General features: G+C 38.0%; 1 protein-coding gene across 1 annotated transcript in view; it reads left to right on the top strand.

Moving 5' to 3' along the window:
* Positions 1-21,838, top strand: part of DOK7 (docking protein 7) — a 949,191-nt gene that overhangs the window by 282,190 nt on the left and 645,163 nt on the right. The gene's annotated exons all lie outside the window — the stretch shown is intronic.

A 21,838-nucleotide genomic window follows, 5' to 3' on the forward strand; every position in this document is an offset into this window, starting at 1 on the left:
CAAAATACCTTCACATGGGAACTGATCAGATATTTCCCACTCCACTGGTTTCTCCTTAATTTGGGGGTCCATTGCTCTATTTTGCTGTGATATTAGATTTTCTACAGTAAATCCTTCACTTCACAGGTAATCTATGACCTCAGTTTCTATTTCTTTAACTTCTCCATTACTAATCCTCTTTTCTACTTTCCTCTGTTTTCTTATTTTTTGTATTGTACAAGTTTCCATATCTGGATGCCTTTGCCTGTATTTATATCCTTGGTGCTGTTCTTTTTGTATTGATTAATTTTGTTTTCTCCTTTGTATAAATATTGCACCATATTAAAATCTCCTTTTTTTTCCATGTCCATATTTCTTCATCAGATGTCTCCTGCTCCTCCTGTTTCTCCTTAGTTGGGGGACGTGTTGTTCCATCACGCTGTGATATAATCTGTGTTAGACTTTCTACACTAAATCCTTCAGTTCACAGCTATTCTATAACTTCAGTTTCTATTTTTCAACTTCTGCTTTACCAATCATCTTTTCTGCATTCACTCTTTGTGATCTTATTTTTTGTATTATGAAATGTTCCATATCTGGATGCCTTTGCCTATATTTCTGTTCAAATATTTTTGGGGGTGCTTTTTTGTATTGATTAATTTGGCATTGTGCTTTGCATAAATATTGCACCATATTAGATCTCTCTTTCTTTCCCATGTCTATATTTTTTTATACCTTTCAAAAATGTCAACATTTTGTTCTTTATATTTTCACACTTCCTCAGTTGCTTCTTTTTCCAAATGACCCAAGGTGTTTTGGTCTATACACTGTTTTTCATAAATCTGTTGTATTACTGAACACAAATTTTTATTTGAAGCTTCCGACAGTTTTCTTGTGCAAGTATTTTTCTTTCCTCCAATTTCTCTCTTAATCTCTTTTGTATATGTTCTGTTTGGAAATTCTGGGCTTCTTGCATAATAGTAGCAATACATGATTTCTTTCGTATCCTCAGTAGTCCATATCATCTTTATGGGTCTTTTTTTGGCCTATCAGTTTTTGTGATTTGTGTGGACTACTACCTCCTTCTACAACAGGCGGCCATCCTCCCCCTGAGCTTGGCCCAATCCCACTGTGGGAATGTTTCTGTGTCTTGACGATTTTACACTTGTCATTTTTTCTATTCAGGGCACCAGTGCACCTACAATAGACCAAGAACTCATCAGACTGTGGTGTTTTTATTCCTTTTGATGGAGTTATTTGGTATGGGATATATATATATATATATATATATATATATATATATATATATATATATATATATATACTTCCCCTTTATAATCTCAAAATACTGAAATCTCAAATTTCAGTATCCCAAGACCATAAAGATGAAATTTGTTTGCTGTGGGTAGAATGGTGTGTGTGTTGTGTGGTGTATGGTGTATGTATGTTCGTGATTGTGTGTTTCGTGATTTTGGGTTTTGGGATTGTGAGTCATTCGCCTTTGTAGTTTCGAGATACTGAAATTCGAGATTTCAGTATTTCTAGATTATAAAGGGGAACACTATATTTATATGGATCTAGGACTGTTGAACGAAAGTTCAACAGTCCAAATCCAACTTACCCGAACACACTTTAACGAAAGTGCTTTTACCGAAAAAGCACTTTTGTTAAAGCCAGTTAAAAACAAAACATTAAAAAAGAATAAAAAAGCATTTATGCAGGGGGGCAAGTCCCCCTGCACCCTCCCATGTAGCCCCCACTTTATTATTCTCACTCCAGGATTGCACTACAGTGGGGAAAAGGGAAAAATTCCCTTAACAGCACCATAGTATGATCTCCGCAACAGTCACGCCCCCACAACTCCCTGTACCTCCAGGCATACTTACGCGAAAGTGCTTTTTCAGTGAAAAGCACTTTTCACGTAAGTATGCACGGCAGTTTCAGATTCGGTGAAATGGCCGGTCGCTCATTAGTCCCAGACCCATATATATATATATATATATATATATATATATATATATATATATATATATAAATATGTGAGTGTGTGTGTGTGTGTGTGTGTGTGTGTGTGTGTGTGTGTGTGTGTGTATAAATATATTTATATATATATATATCAATGGTTACCATATTATTTGTCTATTGTTCCATTAGCTGAATGTTGTTCATAGTAACAGAAGTGAACAATCATAAGCTTTGCCCCCATACACCACCTTACTCACATGTATTAAACCTAACCTTACCAGTGTCCTAAACCCAACCCTACATATTAGTTTGCTAAACACTTTCCTTAGTACCATTAAACATCGCACACACACACACACACACACACACACACACACACACACACACACACACACACTCTCTTCACTTAAGACACAAGCATAGCATTAAACCTTTCCTCTCCTTAACTCTTATTCCATGCTTAACCTGTGTACAGTCTCACAAGCACAATCAATCCCAGTCTGTGTCCACAGATGTGCATTCATTACACATTTGCATGTGTGCGTGTGTGTGTGTGTGTGTGTGTGTGTGTGTCCAATGTATGAAAGTGTTGGTAGTGCCTAGTGCGTTGTGAGGCACACATTCTTCATTACAGTGCCTCCATGTCTTACACTGCAACCCCTGCCCCACTTCTAAATGCACCCTTAATCTGTAATGTGCACATCATGCCTCCCTGTTGATAGTGTTAACAGCAATGTAAAACTGCAGAGTACGCAGTCTGTGCTGTTGTGCACACCTGAAACAGCTCTCATCATTCTTGAACAACTTCTGTACAGTGCCATCTCACAATCCTCAGTGTCTTGTGTATACATGTCATTCATCACGCCACTGACATGAATTCTTTACTGCCCAGCTGCTCAGTATGCCATACCTTCAGTCTGCTGTGTACTGAGCATGTGCTGACACATATGTAGTTTGTTTATGAATAATGGATCTTTCAGTACTGCACCTGACACATCTATGAATCTAGCCAACCTTCGACATGGTTGTTGTTGTTTGTCTTTCAGCTTTTCCCAGTAAGGGGTCATCACAGCGGAACTCCGGTCCACTAATGATTAGCAGTAGATTTTTATGAAACACCAAGGTGCCAGCTTGACGCTCAACCTTCAACGAAGACATGCCCATTTACACATGCATGTCTTTCGAATGCTACCCAACTGCGGGGAGGACATGCAGACTAGACTCCACACAGAAGGCACTCCCAAGCCCAGCTGAGAATTGAACGAAAGAATCTCTTGTTGTGAGGTAACAACGCTACCGCTGTACCACTGCGGCATCAGCCTTCGACATGGTAATAATGTCAAAAGCAGCAGCATTAAGAATGCAGTAAACATAACTGTGGTCCAGACGGCAGTCTAGGGGATAAAGTGCAGAGGAATTGTAGGAATTATAATGCCTATACATGAAATAAAACAGGTGGACACTGGAAAGGATATGCTTTAAACATACAATGTAAATAACTGAGGGTTGCATTGCTTCAAATAAAATAAAATACAGAACACTGGTGCTCAGATATAAAGATTTTCAGAGCTATCTTTTAAACAAGTAATTTCAGCAGCTTAAGAAAAGAATATGAAATATAATAAATATATAAATAATTTGGTAAGTTTAACTATTTAGGATGTGAGATTACATGAGATACATTTTGTAAAATGGTCATTAAGTATAAACAGAGGCTTCTATTGTCTTGAGAGTAATTTGTTAAGAGTAGACTGCTGGCAGTCTCCGGTCACTGGAGTCACCCCTGCTGGTTTGTTAATAGAGTGACATTAGTATCAGATGTGAACACAGCTGCTACATTCTTGCAGTGAGAGAATTTCAAATAATGGAACATGAAAGACTCTGATGTTGGTCTCTTGATGTTCAAAGAATGGTTTGCTTCTTAGTAAGCCAACTGTCATTTTTCAGTTCCTTAATTTGGGCTTTTCAAAATAGCTTCTCTGCCTCTGTAGGAAGAGAAAGAGAAAAAGAAAGAGACAGAGAAAGGTCTCTCCCTCTGCTATTTGGAAGAGCCTTGTACATTGTTAAGTAGGAGGACTTTTATTAACAGAAAATGTCATTGCCTTAGACGCTGTTCTGAGTTATTTCTCAGGTATTGTAGAATGATGAAAAGCTCTCCTTCCAGTATTTTGTGATGCATTGTAGTTAGAAATACTGATCTTCTGAGATGAACCTTTTTTTTCAGAAAAGCCTAATGATCCATAATTCATTTTCATTCTGATAATGCACAAAAAGTCTACAGTTATGGAACAACCCTTAGGAGTACAGTATGCGGTTCCAGTAATTGAGCCACTACATGTTTAACTGGTTTGAAATCTGAAAAAAAAAAGAAAAAACTATGCCAGGACATAGAGTAGGCTTTTCTCGTGTTCATTCAGTTCTATCAGAAAGTAGGCACTGATGTATTTCTTTCTGTACGACATATGCTTGATTCATGTCTGTCATTATTAAGCAACCTTTGGATACTCATAAAACTCAAAAGAACAAAAGTTAAAAAAGGAAAGTATTGCACATTTTTATAAACTTGGTTTATCGCATTACTTTTACATGATTTCTCAAATATTCTCCTGGTTGCCCACTCATTTTGGCTGTCACCTCGTTGTTTCAGTACAAGCTGTTTCTCAGTCTACAGCCAGCCCTGCTGTCGTGTCTGTCCTGAAAGAACAAATGAATGTTGTCACTAATTAATAAGGCATTATTTGATGATTATCGGTAGGTTATCTCTGCTGTCCATGTCCTGAAGATTGTATCACCGGAGTTGTTACCCAAAGTGGCAGCAAACAATGTCTATTGCTATCTGTCATGGGAGATGCTGATCAGTCAGATCAAGCACAGCTTCTTAGCTTAAGACTTGCAAAATGATGCGCAGCTGTTGTGATGTACATTATATATGTTGGTCAATGTTTTATACTCTAAACGTGATGGAGCCACTGTGTGTGAGGGTGAGCACAGAGGTGTGTGTGTGTGTGTGTGTGTGTGTGTGTGTGTGTGTGTGTGTGTGTGTGTGTGTGTGTGTGTGTGTGTGTGTGTGTGTGTGTGTGTGTATCATACTGGCTGGAGTACTGATCTGGAAGCACTGTTTAGCTACCTTGCACAAGCAACATAACATGAACCATTGCTATGGAGTATAAATCCAAGTCAGCTGAATGCATGGAATGCACTTGTATGTCATTAATCAAATGTACAGGTTATACTGCCAACTGAGGATTACGTTTGTGTATTCAACTATCTGTCACTCTGATGCCCTTCCCCCTCAAACACATAATTATAAATGTCACCACTAGTATAGTGTGCCTGGATATCCTTTATTTAGAAAACATATATGCTCTCTTTTTTGAGATAAAAAAACAAACAAAAAAAGTAGAAATGCTGATTATTTTTAAGTATTCTTTATAAACAGACTATATGTTGCTTTGAATATTTTCTGTAAACCAGTTGTTGATTGTTTACTTATTTTTGTAAATTATAATCTGTATCACATGTGGAGCTTTTCTCCCCGGGCCTCTGCTGAAAAAGGGCTACTTAGCTCAGTTAGACAAACACGATCAACAAATTTTAAATAAATAAATAAATAAAATCCTGAACTCTAGGAAGCATTATTGTTTGAAAGAAGGGAAAACATTGAGTCAGCAACCTGCTGTCTGGGTGATTTCTATAACCTAGGAGGTACGGTGATGACAGGGACAGTGGCATGCTATCAAAGAAATGGAAACAATAATGTCACTTTTTACATACACCACTGGACGATGTTTAAATAGGAGATATTTAGAATTTGGCAAGTTACGTCTTAATAAAAATATGAACATGTACTCTGCCATTATGGTTCAAAAATAGTCTGGTCACACATTACATTAATCATTGTACAGGTAATTAAAAATGACACACATTACTGTATTGTAATGCAAGCTTACAAACCTGTTTTCATCAGGGGCTCAGTTATGATTTAGTTCATTGAGATTAATTGGAAGTTCTGTTGCAAGGAAACACATCCTTCTACCCAAAATACAAAACAGTGATCATGGTTTTATTTTTTTTAAGTAAGAGGTGCAGGGGACAGAACTCTCTCCAAGGACTGCGTAGTGAGATTTGCAGCTCACAAACAAGTACTTTTTTTTTTTTTTTGCAGTTTTGATTAAAGCGGTATTGCTTTGACAATTTACAACTGTGTTAAGGGGGAACTTGAAAAGAACTAACATTTTTAAGTACTGAATATGTGCAGAATGTTATATTGCATGTATATAATATCCTTAACTTTTACTGCAAACAGAAGTAAAGGTGAACAGGCTGGTCACTACAAATCCAATATATAAATTGACTCATACTGATTGACCCACCAGCACACTAGTCACTATGGAAAACCAATATGTACAGCGTTAGAGCTTTACTGATTTCATTTTGGTAGCCAGGAAAGTGTATTGAACATACATGGTCATTTTTCATAACCAGTTAGGATACTGACTGTGCAGATCTTAAATAGCTGACATGTGAATACACATACACTACAAATATAGTGTCAATTAAGACCACAGGCTCTCTGATTAGGAGACTGAAAGTGTTTTATTAACCCTGTGTCAACAATGACTTTTTTTTGTTTATTTGCTAACCACATAAGATGGGAGAACTCACAGTATGGATAAATGGCTAATAAGGCCCGGTGTCATTCGACTGTAAGACGAGGGCATTTTATTACCCATGTGCCATTTGAGTGATAATTTATTTTTATTTGTTATCCAGGTAAGCCCAATGCGCAGGGGCACTTTTCTTGGGCAACCTGAGTGCACTGGCTGGTTAATTGACTTATTCTGAGTCACACAGTAAGCAAGTGGAGACTGGAGTAATCAAACCTATGATCACAACTCATTAAACCTTATAGTCTTAGTCCTTTGTGTTACCTGACAGAGAAAAAAAAACCTTGAAGGTGTAAAGAGGTGATTATTTTACTGTTGTATAGAGAGTATCCTAATAGGCAACCAATGAATCACATTCAATGTGTTCAAACTCCTCTGCAGTCTGTGAGACAGCACCCCCCCTCCACGGTAAAATATTAGCTAAGGGGTATGATGATCTCTGAACACCATGGCTTAGTGGAACTAATGTTTTTTTTTTCTTTATTTTTCAAGTTTATTTTCTAAATTTTATTTATTTGTTAATCGGGTAACCACAATAAGCATTTCTGCTTGTTTTAGTGACAACCTGGCAGTGCTCTCTGGTTAAGTCACTCTGAGTCATGGATACTGGAAAAATCAAAGCCAGGGCTACTGGGGGGAGCTCCATAGCAGGTCATAGCCTTAATTCGCTACAGTAAATTGTTAGGTAGACCAAATTATTTAATAGCACTCATTTGAATAATGTATGATCTGAAACTGTAGTGAGTATGGGAGGAAGGATTTCTAGTTGAAGAGATGCAGAAGAAAAACACTTCTTTGCTCTATATTTTTTCTTAATGGCTAGAGAAACAATGTGGTCTTTTCAGTTAATTTAAAAGAGTAGTCATTCTCTTTTCTAGCCAGAGACCTATCAAACCAAAGGCAGTCATACCCATACAGCAAACTGACAACAAAGTAAGAAAATTCAATGCCTAATCAAAAATGTTAAGTTTTCTAGTATTCCCTAAATGTGGCTAACAGAATAATCAGATATCACATGTTGGTTAGGAAGCTAATATCTACTTGTGAGACTGTTATACTTTTCCATTTGCAAACTTGATTCTGGTACTAAAGTGGGATCCAGGTTTATAATGTTGAGTGGCGCTGAATTGTAGAGTTCACTTGCTGCTGTAGTGTGATAATGATAAACAAGATGAAACCATATAAAAATATACAAATAGAAGATTTTGATGGCACCCCCAGGTTTATTCACATATAAATGCAGACCCAGTTGTTTTTCTGGTACTAAAATTAACAAACATATATTTTTAAACAACTTCATCTTTGTTAAGAACAACTTTTTCAACATGCATAATGCAAAAAATAAACACAGTCATAGTCAGGGTTTCAGTACAGATCAGAGTTTTCTAACAGATAATCTTAACAGTATATTGTAGCAGTCCATTTGTGTAATGCTTCAGGAAGATGAGCAGTGTATCTAGTATGTCAGGACAGCAGCAACCATACAGCAGGCGTAATCCTCAATGATAACAAATTCAAACTAAGGGTTTGGTATATTAAAAAGTAAATTATTCCAACTTTCACATTTTTTTCATAGCATTGGGTTTGGTCTGCATATCCTTTTTAGCACTGGGATGTCCGAGAATGCCTACAGAAACAATCTTAGAAAGTGGCAAAAAAGTAGGAAAAGAGAACAGAAGGAGGCAAGCAATTAGGGAAAGAAAGAACAGAACCTTACTTCAGTATTCTGAAGGAAAACAAAACTGAAGCAGATGTGCTGTGGAGGAAGGAAAAGACCGCCATGGAAGTGGATATTATCTGTGTGCAGAGAGATAAGAAAGGCAGATGGAGGGAATTAAGCAGCAGAAGGGAGCTATTGAAAGTAGAGGATAAATAAGTGTAGAGCGGCAGCTAAGTAGGACAGGTCTATATTAGTAGATCGAACGTTTAGTTAATCGAATAACTAAACGTCAAACTAATAATCGAACACACAAAACTCCGAATGGCAGTTTCCACTCAGGGAAACAAGTTGTTTGGCCATTGCACAGAGTTTGCCCTTTCTTCAATGTGGCACGATCTCTGAGTTGGTATATTTAGTTAGGGGGGTGTGGGGGGGCACAGCCTCCCACTTCATTTGTGTTTATTTATAGGTTCATAGGTAGGTACTAGGCTATTGGCCCTAGGGGCTATATAAGCCTAGCCAAAAAGGTACCCTGGCTTTCGCCACCCAAGAAAATTATTTTCCTGTGCCCCTGTCAAGCAGAGCCACAGAAGTGATCCCTGGGGTGAATTTCCTATTTCCCATCCAATCATCAAGATTTTTCTTGAAGAGTGCTAATGAGGAGCTCTGTTTGACATAGACAGGTCGTCTGTTCCAGAGTATGGGAAGTCTCTGGGACAGGAATCTATCCCTCCAGCATGTTCTGTTTATTGTGGTGACAAGGTTTAGGTCCCTAGAGCATGTAGCTTGGAGGGATTGGGATTTCTTTAAATGGAGCATGTCCAACAGCTCTGGGTTTGACATAGCTTTGTATGTTAGGCAGATATCACCTCTGAGTAGGCGATATGCAATAGAGTAAAGCTGGAGTTTTTTGAGACAGTCTGCATAGGGCATCTGTTTGAGGCCAGTAATCCTCTTTGTGAGATATTTCTGAAGCCTTTCCAGTTGTTGTAGATGTCTAGTGAGGTACATACCAAAAGGGGCATTGTACTCTATAATGGGTCTAATGAGTGATGAGTAGAGGGGAACAATGACCTCTTTTTTTCTGGATGAGAAACATTTTGTGATGAGGTGTGCCACGTAGAAGGATTTCCTGACCACTGTGGCGATGTGATTAACAAATGAGAGACTACTGTCCACCTGTGTCCCAAGGTCTCTTATCACACTTTCAGTGTTAAGTAGACTACCGCCTATGTGGTAATTCATGGGTACAGAGTTTTTACCAAAGGAGATGACAATGCACTTTTTGGCATTGACCTTGAGGCCATGGCTTTGACACCAGGCATCTGTCTCAATGTGGCCCTTTTGTAGGATGTCCACATTGTTAGGAGTTTCGGTTATGGCTCCTAGTTTGCAGTCATCTGTGAACTTAGTTAGCCAAAGACCTTCTGTGTTAGCCTGTACTTCAGAGAAGTAGATACCAAACAGGAGAGGACCCAGGACTGAACCCTGTGGTACTCCACTTGTCACTGGTCTGAAGCCGGATTTGGAGTCTGCTACTTTCACAGTGTGGGTTCTATCAGTAAGCCGGTTGGCAGCCCATCTTGTGACATAGGGATTTATACCTAGTTTAGTGAGTTTATCTATAATTCCAGAGTGGGGGATGGTGTCGAAAGCCTTGGCGAGATCTGGATAGGCTGTGTGAACCATCTTACCCTCATCTATGGCTTTGGTGACTGCTTCAAAGAAGTCAATCAGGTTTAGGAGACATGATCTGCCTTTTTCAAACCCAAACTGTGTTTGGAGATTACCAATGTCTTTGTCTATGAGTTCCATGTTGATACGTTTCATGGCCTTGCAGACCAGGCTCGTTAGGCTAATGGAGCGGTAGTTCCCATGGACTGTTGTGGCTCCCCCTTTGTGGAGTGGGATAACTGTCGCAGTGCACCATTCAATGGGCACAAAGCCTGAGCTGAGGCTATGATTGAACATGGTACTTAGGTGGGGTGTCAGTTCATTCTGTAGTTTGTGTAGAATGCAGCCTGGGATGTTGTCAGGTCCCATGAATGCTGTGTTCTTGGCTTTGGAAAGTGAGGTTTTTACCTGTGCAGCCGTGATTACAGGAACCTTTCATTCTTCCAGTATAGAGATGGGCCCTTTAGGGGATGAGACCAGGGAGTTCCTCCAATCATGGGATTTTACTCTTTTTTGCAACAGTTTCTTTCTTCTATTGTAGAGTTTGTTTATGGCAGAAGACCACCAGATTGGCTTCCTTTTTTTGGAGGATAGCATCTTGTTTCTGTTAGGGATAGCACGATCCATGCACTCGTGTAAGTGCTTATAAAGGGCATTTGTATAGGATTCAGCAGTCTTACCACTATTGTCCATCTGCATGAGTGTCGTGAATTTTGCCACTTCTGTCTTAAGAAGCATGAAGTTGGCTTTGGAGAAATTTTTTACAGTTGTTTCCCTAATGGGTGGTGGAGGCGGGATGGGATATCTAGGGTGATTAGCTTGTGGTCAGATCTGTCCAATGAGGAATTGACCTCTGGTGTGGAACACCGGTCGCCCATGTTCGTAATGACCAGGTCCAGGATATTGCTGCCCCTGGTGGGGGTGTCAATAGGTTGATCCAAGGTGTTGGAATTTATTAATTCCAGAAAACATTGAGCAAAAGAGTTGGTACATGAGTAGTTTTCAAAGTTAATGGTGGGGTTGTTAAATCACACATTATTAGGGTGTTGGATTGTACCTTAATATTTTCCAGTGTATCAAGAAAAGAGGAGTGTGAATCCTGGGGCATGTTGGGGGGGGGGGGGTCTGTAGCAAGTTACAATTTGGATTGTGGTCTTGCTCAGAGTTAGTTGCGCTTGGATAATCTCAGATGCATTATGCTGAACAACTAGCTTGGAGGTGTGGACATCCTTAATGAATATGGACACGCCTCCGCCTTTAGTGTTTCGGTCCAGGTTAGGTGGCCGAAAGGTGTGGTATGAATTATAGCCTGGTAATGCAGGGGTGCTCTCTGGAGCTTTGAACCGGGTCTCTGTCACTGCACAGATGTCGATGTTCTCCATTTTAAGGAGTGCCTCGAGTGAGTGCATTTTGAGATTTAGACTTCTAGCATTGAGTAGCATTACCCTCAGATTTTGCTTTCTTGTAGCTGTTACGGTGGTGAATTTGTCATTTGAACCTTGCCTAAAAAAGGCACTATAGGGGTGGCAAGAGCCTTTGCCAGTAATGGAATTCCAAGGGCGACAGGTGCAGGCCATCTCTGGCAAAGCATCATGGTCTGTCGATCATGTCATCCCAGGCAGACAGATACTGGATTCCCTTAAAATGACACCAGAAGCTTAGCCAATTGTTGAAGTCAATCATTTGGTCCTTGTATTGTGGTATCATTCTGGGTGATGGTAGGATGCTACTCAGGGCTAGCTATTTATTTATTTTCTTTTCATTGGGCAATGGTATTATTTCCCTGAGTGAAACTGCTGTTTGATGTTTTGTGTGTGCGATTACTAGTGATCCGTGTTTAGTTTCTCGCTTAACTAAATGTTTGATCATCTGATATAGACGCAAGTAGGACAGCAAGGGCAGGTATGGCAAAAAGTCAGCAAGGTGATGTACAGGTAGCCTCACAGCAGATTAATGTCACAGTGTATAGTGACATTACTGTAACATACCGAGTTTTGCAAGAAAGGGTCAATAAAACAACCGCCGTTGTGTGCACTGCTGATTAGGTGGGAGTTCCAGCCTTACTGGAACTAGCAACAGTGAAACCTTTTTGTAGTTTTTAACTTGAGAACTAGACTGTCATAAATGCCTCTTTCTTCAGCTCTCACCCTGAAATATATTTATTTCCCCTTTGTTCACCAGGTTAGTTCGACTAGGCTAGCTGCTCTTTTCAGGGAGCCCTAAGGTGCTATTTATATTACTGGGTGAAGTTTGGCCAGGGCATCAGAGAACTTCCTCTACTCTTTTCAAAAGGTTCCATGAAATCTTTTACATCCATCTGAATGATCACCAACTCTAGCAGATGGGGCATCAGTTTAACATCTCATCGAAAAGACAGCACCCCCCCCCCCCACAACATGCTGCACTGCAGTGTCAGCAATCGATCTATCTAGTGTGGGAATAGAACCAAGCCTTCTGCACCAAAGCCGAGTGTGCTGCCTGTTGCACCACTGAAACAATTCCCAGGGAATAGCCCTACCTCTCCTTATCAGTTGCTCCCAATATTTATTTATTTATTTAACATTTGTTTACCGGGAAAGTCCGACTTGGAACAAAGCCAATTTTCAGTGGAGGCCTGGGGAGAACCACTCCAGGTGCATGTCTTTGAAACATGGGAGGAAACTGGAGTACATCAAGGAAACCCACTCGAGCACAAGGAGGACATGCAGACTCCACACAGAAGGCACTCCAGCCGAGAATCGAACCAGAGAACCTCTTGCTATGAGGCAACAGTGCTGCCTCTGCATCACTGCCCCATCCATTTCATATTTCAGATATTCAATATTCCAGATGTGAGTAATGGTTCATAGTTCTACTCATGGTACAATGGAAACAGTCCCAGTTAAATGTCGAGTTTAATGGTGAAAGATCTTTCTGCCATTGAAACATTCCTGTAATTGAATAAGACTGCCTTATGTATTGACTGTTCCCCCCACATACAATATATATATATATATATATATATATATATATATATATATATATATATATATATAGATAGATAGCTGAGCTGGTTTCCTCTTCTATTCCACCTGCTAACCAGGGTTTTTGCAAACAGTTCACCCTCTGAAGTGGAAACCCATCTCTATCAAGATAAAATTAAATACCTCCAGTCTACATTGTCAAAAATCTTTTCTACTTCCAAGCTCAAAATCAGCAATTAGGCCTTGGTGTACTTGATATGATCCTGTATTAGGGATGTCCTGAGAAAGTTATCCACAATGGTACACTTTGGGTAAGGTAAGAAGTAATGGAGCATTCCTTGTCTCTATAATAGACATCCATAGTTTATAGTCCTGGTTAATGATGGAAATATGCCTATAGGAGGCCACTTGCAAAGGATCCTTGCCCAGGCTGAGAATAACTGTGATAAGGAAAGTAAAAAAAAACAATTTTTAGAACACTATTAGCCAGTCATGTTAAGGTTATGTATTAAGCCTCTCCCCATAAAACACTTCTATTGATAAGCCATAAGGACTTGGTGTGTTACCCCTTGATTAAGAGAGTACAGCGTCTGGTGCACTTCATCAGTTGTTACATTTTTAAATAAACTATCCACCCTTTCACCCCAGGTTAGCCAGTGCCATTTGCCCCATAAAATTCATTATTTTTTTATGGTGCGTACATGTTGTACATCATTGTAAGGACATGGCACAACATGTTTATATAACACTCTCTTGAAAGAGTTACACATTTTTAAAGTTTATTTTCTTTATTTACATTAACCCCTCTACAAGGCAACAGGGCCATCAATTGATGTTAACATATACTTATGGACGGACTTTGTTTTTGTTCGCTTGCTTTTTTTATTGGTCACTTTATGTATTTATTATACTGTACCTTTAAGGAGGCCCGTATGCAAGGAAGTGATGCATGCCGCCTTTTTTAGATTAAGATGAAGTTGTTATTAGGAATTAAAGTGCTTAATCCTGGAAATCCCGAATAAAGCATCAGGCTTCTACTGCTTGTTTTTTTTTTTTTTTTTTACACTTGGTGTATTTATGTGCAGTCATTTTGGTCTCCCTCAGAGGTTGACAGAGTTTTATATTTGGTTACTGGTCTTTTGCTCAGTCTGCTCTTCTTTTGCAGATGTACAAAAAGAAAAAGAGAAGTCTTTATACTTCATTGTTTTCTGGGAGCCAAATAGTAGCCATGACCTAATCTGTTAGTAGACAAATAAATGGATTAAGGACAAGACAAAAATAACAGCGATGACAGAGAGTCGCCCTGGAATATCCCCTGTGAATTGTTATCCCTAGAATAATAATTTGCCCTTTATCATGGCATAACTGCAAAGTGGTTTGCTACTGTTTCATGGTTGCTGAAGTGTAATCAATCAGTGTAGGGTGTATCTTATACATTTTTAAGCACTCTTTTATCTATGTATGTGGGATACTGTCAAATACTTTTTTATAGTCTATCCATGCCATACTTAGATTCTTCAAACCAAATAACAGCCAATAACTCAAGTAAATTCAGTGAACTCCACTTGAAAAACAACAAAACAACAAAAAGTCACTGGAACCATGAGCCGCTCACTGCATATCCGTTTATTAACAAACAAATAAATGAATATACTAGTTCAAAAACTTTCACCTAGTCAGGCTTCTTCATCACGTATTACATCAGTTAAAACCTTTAATACAGAAAATTCAAAAGCATGATTAAAACCCTTTTCCTTCTTATGTTTGTATAAAGAATTTGTCAACACCTCTCTTTTAATTTCTGACAAATTATTTCCAATATGGTCTTTAAACTTCTGATTCATTTTCCGTACATAGTATGCTTGACACGAGTTACATCTAACTAAATACACAAGATTTTTTGTTTCACAATTGCCATATGCATTAATATTATATTCTCTACCAGTTATAGGATGACTAATTATGTCATTTTCACAAATAAATCTACAGTAAATGCACTTTCTTCTTCTTTCGGCTTTTCCCGGTTAGGGGTCGCCACAGTGGATCACCCATCCGCTCATGATTGGCAGTGGAGTTTTACAGTGTTGAGTTGCCAGGCTGGCGCCCAACTACAGTAAATGCACCTACCACATTTAAATGTACCCTTTTTATTTATCTTCGTGTATCCATTAACTCGTGTTTGCTCTTTATGACATAATAGATGTTTCAGATTTTGACTTTTTCTATTTCCAAAACTAGGTCTATCTACATTATTTAAATTCAGTTCTGGTATATCTTGTATAATGTGACAATATTTGCAAATTATGTTCTTAATTTTAATTGCATTATTGTTATAAGTCAGCATGCATCTAATTTTATCTTGTGCATGCTTAGTAATATATCCCTTTTCTAATTCTGCTGAGAAAATAGGTTTCGCTGTTGTTTTTCTTTGTCTGTGAACTTCATCACAAATTTTGTTAACTGTTTTCTTATTATATCCTCTTTCACTGAAATCAGAAATTACATTATCTAACGGTATATTCATATTTTCATCCACACTATTAAACTTTGCTACCCTAAGGAGCTGATTCTTCACTACGTTGTCAAATGTATATTGTGGGTGCATACTATTTCTAAATAAATATTAATTTCTTTTAGTAGGTTTCTTGTATAACTTAGTGCCAAGTGATCCTAGCTATTACAATTTTTAAGAATGGTGATGGAAGTTAATACTCCCTAGTGACACTGTTTTCTTAAAACTTAAGAACAAACTAATTTCTGATAGATAATCATAAAACTAATTACAACTTTCCATGTTCCCTTTCCAAATAGAAAACAAAATCTATGAAGTTTCAATAAAAAGCAATATTCTTTTAAACACAATTTTCTGTAGACAACACAAATTTATCCTCCCAAACATGCAACACAATATTTGCTTAGCTATTAGCTACAGTTGTTCCCATTGCTATCCCCTTCACTATCTAAACAGCTGTTTCTGAAATAAAATACATTATTACTAAATCAAAATTCAGTAGACTACAGAGTATATTAATGCATTGTTGTGCATGTTCAGTAAAGTCTAACAAGTACTCTTTCACATATATGTAGAAATAGCATGCACCACAACATATGTTTGACACACTGTAAAGGATGTGGGAGAAGTCATCCAATGAACCAGAAAACAAGATCCCGGGGATGAAAAAGGTTGAATTCATCAATGGGCATTCAGTGAGCTGTACCACCAAAATATTTAACCTGTCTAGTAGAGTTTTGCAACCAATTCATCTAAATATACTAGAATTAGGGTTACATTTTATTCTGACATGTATGTGTCACAAACTTTGGACTTGAAGTACTTCACTCATAATCTTAACTTAAAATTTGCATTTAAGGATGTCAATCTGCCTGTTTCATTGCTCAAAAAAAATCTTCTCCTTTTAAACCTATGCTCAATAAAACACTGAAAGTTTTTGAAGGTGTGTGTGAAAAGGAGATTAAAGAGGTGCTGGGTCATAAAAGCAAATATTGGTGTTGGCATAATGGTTAAGGTTTACCTCAAAGACACAAGGTACAAGGTTTGATTCTTGGAAAGCATGGCTAGGCTTAAAACGACCCCATGGGGTTGTTAGCCTATTAATTACCAATGAGCCTAATTGAAATTTCGCTATTAATATTTAAAGTTTGGGAGGTTGGTATAATGGTTAAGTTGTTTACCTCAAAGACACAAAGTACAAGCCTTGATTCTGACACTTAAAGAGGAAATTGGTTAGGCTTAAAATGGACCACATGGGTATCAAGCCTGGTACTTATCTATGAACCATTTAGAGATACTAATTTACATTTATGAAAAAAAAAGAAATTCCATCTGATGAGCTCATATCCAAGGCAATATACCCTTGGCTGTCCAATTTAGTCATTATTCATTGCTGAGATTCCATTGTAATTGTTTCAGTCCATCTGTATATATACAGAATTATAACTAATTCTATGTAGACAGCATTTAGAATAGATTTTACAATTAGTAAATACAGGAATAAATATAACTGGTGTTGTGTGAGTGTTTTGGCCTAAAATTTCAAATCATTTGAAATTTTGTGATTTTACTGTATTCAGACTGTCCTAATATTGGGATTTCCACTATTTTCTCTAGAAGAATAGAAAATCAGTGCCTCTAATTAAGATCTATACTTCATGGTTCCTGGATCCAAGGTTCAATCTTGTCCATTCACTATAAATTTGAAGTTTTCAATGTACTTCCCATGTCTGTAGTAGTTTTGTCTGTGAATTCTTGTTTCTACCCAAAAATATGTTTCTTGATTGGCCACTCAAAAGTGTCCATATATGTTACTTTTTTCTTTTTGTCTAGATACCTGAAAAGGAACTGACATCAACCAGTTCACTTATACAGTTAACAAAGGAAAAAATGAAAAAATTAAAATTAAAAATTAAATTTAACTAGCACTAAAACATCACGTAGTACTCTGTGACTTTATTCATTATCTTGTTTTGTGTTTATTATTTATTGCTGTGTTGACCAGGTTGTCCTTATTGGGCAAAGTCAATTTATAGGAGAGACTAAACAGTAACTACTAAACTACAGTCTAACTACATACTAAGTAGCTACTAAACTAAGTACTAACCACAGTAACTACTAAATGTTTTAACTACTGTATGTGTATAAATGTAAATAGAAATGTAACTATTTGGTGTTTAACTAGAACCAAGTATAATGCAATGTAAACAAATGGAGCTTTTGTTCCCAGGCCTCCACTGAAATGGGTATTATCCAGATGGACTTTACTTGTAAACAAAGCAAAATAAACAGAAAAAGCACAATTGTCAACTTAACATGCAGTTATAAGGAAATATTAACTATACTAGAGGAATTGTAATGGAGAGACACTGTTTAAAACAAGAGAAACAGTAAGTTACAAAAAACTCTTAAAATGAAATTCATTGCAAGATAAACAATCACAACAATTTTAGATTTTACACTAAGCAGAACATTTGTATTGCATATGGAGCAGCAGTTATGTATTAGAATGAGTAAAGGCAAAAATAAGTTAAAATGCATGACTGATTTAGGTTCTAGCTATTAATTAAAATAAGGTTAGCATCACTATTTGATAACACCATTTAGGCAAAGCCTTTTTTAATCCTGACACAACCAAGTTCATATTTTAGTCAAAGTGTTGGGGAGTTCCTTTATATAGAGCATCACTTCTTACCGGTGGGGTCAGTCCTACGTAACTATCAGCTGGCTTGAGCTGTCTGAACAGGGTGGACCAGTGGAACATGATATTTAGCTAATGACAATGTTTTTATAAATTAGCTTTAGTTAGGTTCATGTTAATTGGAGGTAGCTTAGTTGATTGTTTAAGGTCATACACATTAGTTCTCCTAGACAGAGAAGTATGTATCAAACAGGAGTGGGCCTAGGATAGAGCCCTGTAGGATAGCAATGGTGAAGTTTTTTTGTTTAGAGCGAATATTTCCAACCTTAGAACCCTGGGTTTTATCATATATGCAATTAACTATGCAGTAAACACTGAATAAGTTAACTGTGAGTTGTCAGAGTTTGGCAATAATGCCAGGATGGGGGATAGTTTCAAAGGCCTAACAGCATGGACTGCATGACACTTGTTTATGGTCTCAATAACCTTTTTAAAGAAATCAGACAGGCTGAGCAGACGTGAACTGCCATTAACAAAGCCAAACCTGTGTGTATCCAGGAATGTAAAGACACCTATATTGTTATTAATTATTTCACTATTATACCTTCTATGGGTTGGGAGGGTGGCTTAATGGCTAAAGTGTTTACCTTACAAACACAAGGTGCAGAGTTTGAGTCTCACAAGTGATAATTGGCTAGGCTTAAAATGGCTCGCAAGGGCAGTTAGCTTAGTACTAAACTATGAACCTATGAACCTACAAACAACTAATGAGACTAACAGGCCTGTAATTGTCGGGGTCATTAGAGGAGTTACCTTTGTATAAGGTCACCATAACAGTTGTTCTTCATACTATAAAAATGTTACCAGTGAAGAAAAGCAGCTTGAAGTGTTAATAGAGGAGCTTTGTTAGGTGTCACTTAAAAACGTCTCAGCAGATATCCAGAATTAGCATCAAGACTTGTTGTACTGGCATTTTTAATATATAATCTCAGAAATTGCAAAAGGACTTGATCCAAACTGATTTGAAGAGGGGGAGATGGGAGGAGGAATGGAGGGACAAAGGAGAAGGTGGTAGAGTGAAGCTGGTAGAGAATTTCTCTCAAGAATATTAGCAATGGCCTTTGGATCAGAGAAGGGGTACCAGTAGAGATAAGTCCAGTATAAGTATTATTGGTTACTTCTAAACTTTTTAATATTGCTTAAGAAGGCCTAATGGCAGTCTTTTGAATTTGTTGTGACTGATTTCATAGTCAGCCTTGGATTTCCTAATGGTAAGTTTGAAGGATGTTAAATCTCTTTATAATGATGAAGTGAACATCATTTAGAGATGACTGGGAGTTTTTCTTTTTCTTATACACTTTGACAATGGGTTAGTTCTTTAGTTTTAAAATTGCCGTAAGGCTTATATTGGACTGGTAGAGATCCCTCAAACTTCTGTCCAAGAAGAGCTTTTATAGGGTGAGCTGATGTGGTGGTTCCACCCTATGTGTTTAATTATAAACTTGCCATTATGCTTATATTGGACTTGCACAGATCACTCATACATCTGTCCAAGAAGGAGCAACATTCAAAGTAGCAGATAACAGACTCAGGTAAGAGGATTGCTGGGGAGCTATATCATTTCTGATTGTCAATAAAATTAGTAAGTAATTGCTTTTGGACTAATCCTCAAATATAGAAGAGTTGTCAGGTATTGGGGGAGGTCACAGTGAGATTCTCATATTTGAATAGGGAGAGGGTAACAATCAGGCTGGTGCAACTGGGGGAGTGTTTGTGAGGACAAGATGAAGAAGATTAACAACTTGTTAGAGTATTTTGGCATTTACAAAGTCTAGAAATTTCTGGGTATATTCCCAATTACCCCAATACACTATCTGGTAAAGTGACTTGCTCATGGTCACATAGTAGGAAAAGAAGGTTGACAGAATCAAACTCTGTGCCAAAGGAGGTAGCTCATTAACATCTGAGTGTTTAATCCTCTGCACCAACTGTTATGATTTCTTAATTTGTCCCATAGTGTGCATCCTACTGACCATTTCACTCACTTCCTCTCTGTTGCCTCTAGCTTCCTGAACTGCTCTGCCTTTACTGCAAAGGTTTTTGTGTCACAGGGAAGTACTGGTCACACCCACACCTCTCAACCTCTTAACTCAAAGAAATCTGGATAAAGCCTCATATAATGGGAGTACAGAGGTCCTAAAATAGGGACATATTTTAAATATTGCATTATAAACTTAGGAAGTTACTAGTATAACAGGATATGTATTGAAATGCATTTTCTAAAGGATATGAAGTCTGAAACTCAAACGTGTGACATTATTTACTAATGTCATTCTTTAGATTATCCTAGTGGTTTGCCAGAAAACCAAAACTTTTATGAGGAACAGACCAAAATACTGAGGCAAACATCTAGACATTCTACGAAAATCTGGACAGTTGTTGAGAGATATGGTCACACCATTCTTTTGCACATCTTATATTTCAGCTTCTTTAACATTCTTCTGTCACACATTACCCCTGACACTCTGTGCCAGCTGGTTGGAGTCCCTCTGATTCTAGCCTTGAACTCCTCAGTCAGACTTCCTTTCTCCGGAACAATCCCTCCCATTTACCTGAAGATGTTAACCTGTTCCACTATTTTCCCTTCTATCTCAGTTTTCAGCTTCTTCGGATTTTCCCCATTTGCTGTCATGACAACTATACAAAGTTTCATTCTATGTGCCTTCGGTTTTGCCTTTCATTATTCTATAATGCCAATACCGATGTTAGAAAAATGATTGTGTATCAAAAAATGTGTTATTATAGCTTCCTTTCCATAAGAATTAGGCATTTCAGTTAATAGTGATCATGTAAGGTAGCAAAACTGCCAGATGACAAAATACTACATGTGGATTATTCCTATAACTTGAGTTGAAAATTGTCCATATCAGATATAAAACTTTTAACATTAACTAATTAAGACTGAAGATTCCTTTTTCAAGATAGCCTATAATGGCTGAGTCAGGCACCCTTGACCCGAAACCATGGCTCTCATGTGTTTTTTTCAGACTGCTATGTATTTCAGATAGACCGTCTTCTTCTTTTTTCTTTTGGCTGCTCCCATTTGGGGAAGCCACTGTGAATCATCTGTTTTCATTTCTTCCTGTCCTCTGTATCTTGTTCTGTCACACCAACCACCTGCATGTCCTCTCTCCATAAGCCTTATCTTAGGCCTTCCTCTTTTCCTCTTACCTGGCAGCTCCATCCTTAGCACCTTCTCCCAATATACCCAGCATCATTCTTCAGCACATGTCCAAACCAATGCAATCTCACCACTCTGGCTTTTGTCTCCAAACCATCTAACCTGAGCTGACCTTCTAATATACTCATTTCTAATCCTGTGCATCCTCATCACACCCAATCCAAATCTTAACACCTTTAACTCTGCAACCTCCAGCTCTGACTTCTGTCTTTTCATTGGTGCCACCGTCTCCAACCCATATAACATAGCTGGTCTCACTATCATCTTATAGATCCTCCCTTTCACTCCAACTGGTACCCATCTGTCACAAATCACTCCTGACACTCTTGTCTATCCACTCCACCCTGCCCACACTCTCTTATTCACCTCTCTGCCACACTCACCATTACTTTGAATTGTTGATCCCAAGTATTTAAACTCATCCACCTTCACCACCTCTACTCCCTGCATCTTCGCCATTCCTCTGTCCTCCCTCTCGTTCACACACATATATTCTGTCTTAGTCCTGCTGACCTTCATTCCAAATCTCTACCTCT

This window comes from Protopterus annectens, chromosome 5.part0 (genome assembly GCF_019279795.1).
Source record: "Protopterus annectens isolate FY-2018-M chromosome 5.part0, PAN1.0, whole genome shotgun sequence".
Lineage (NCBI taxonomy): Eukaryota > Metazoa > Chordata > Ceratodontiformes > Protopteridae > Protopterus > Protopterus annectens.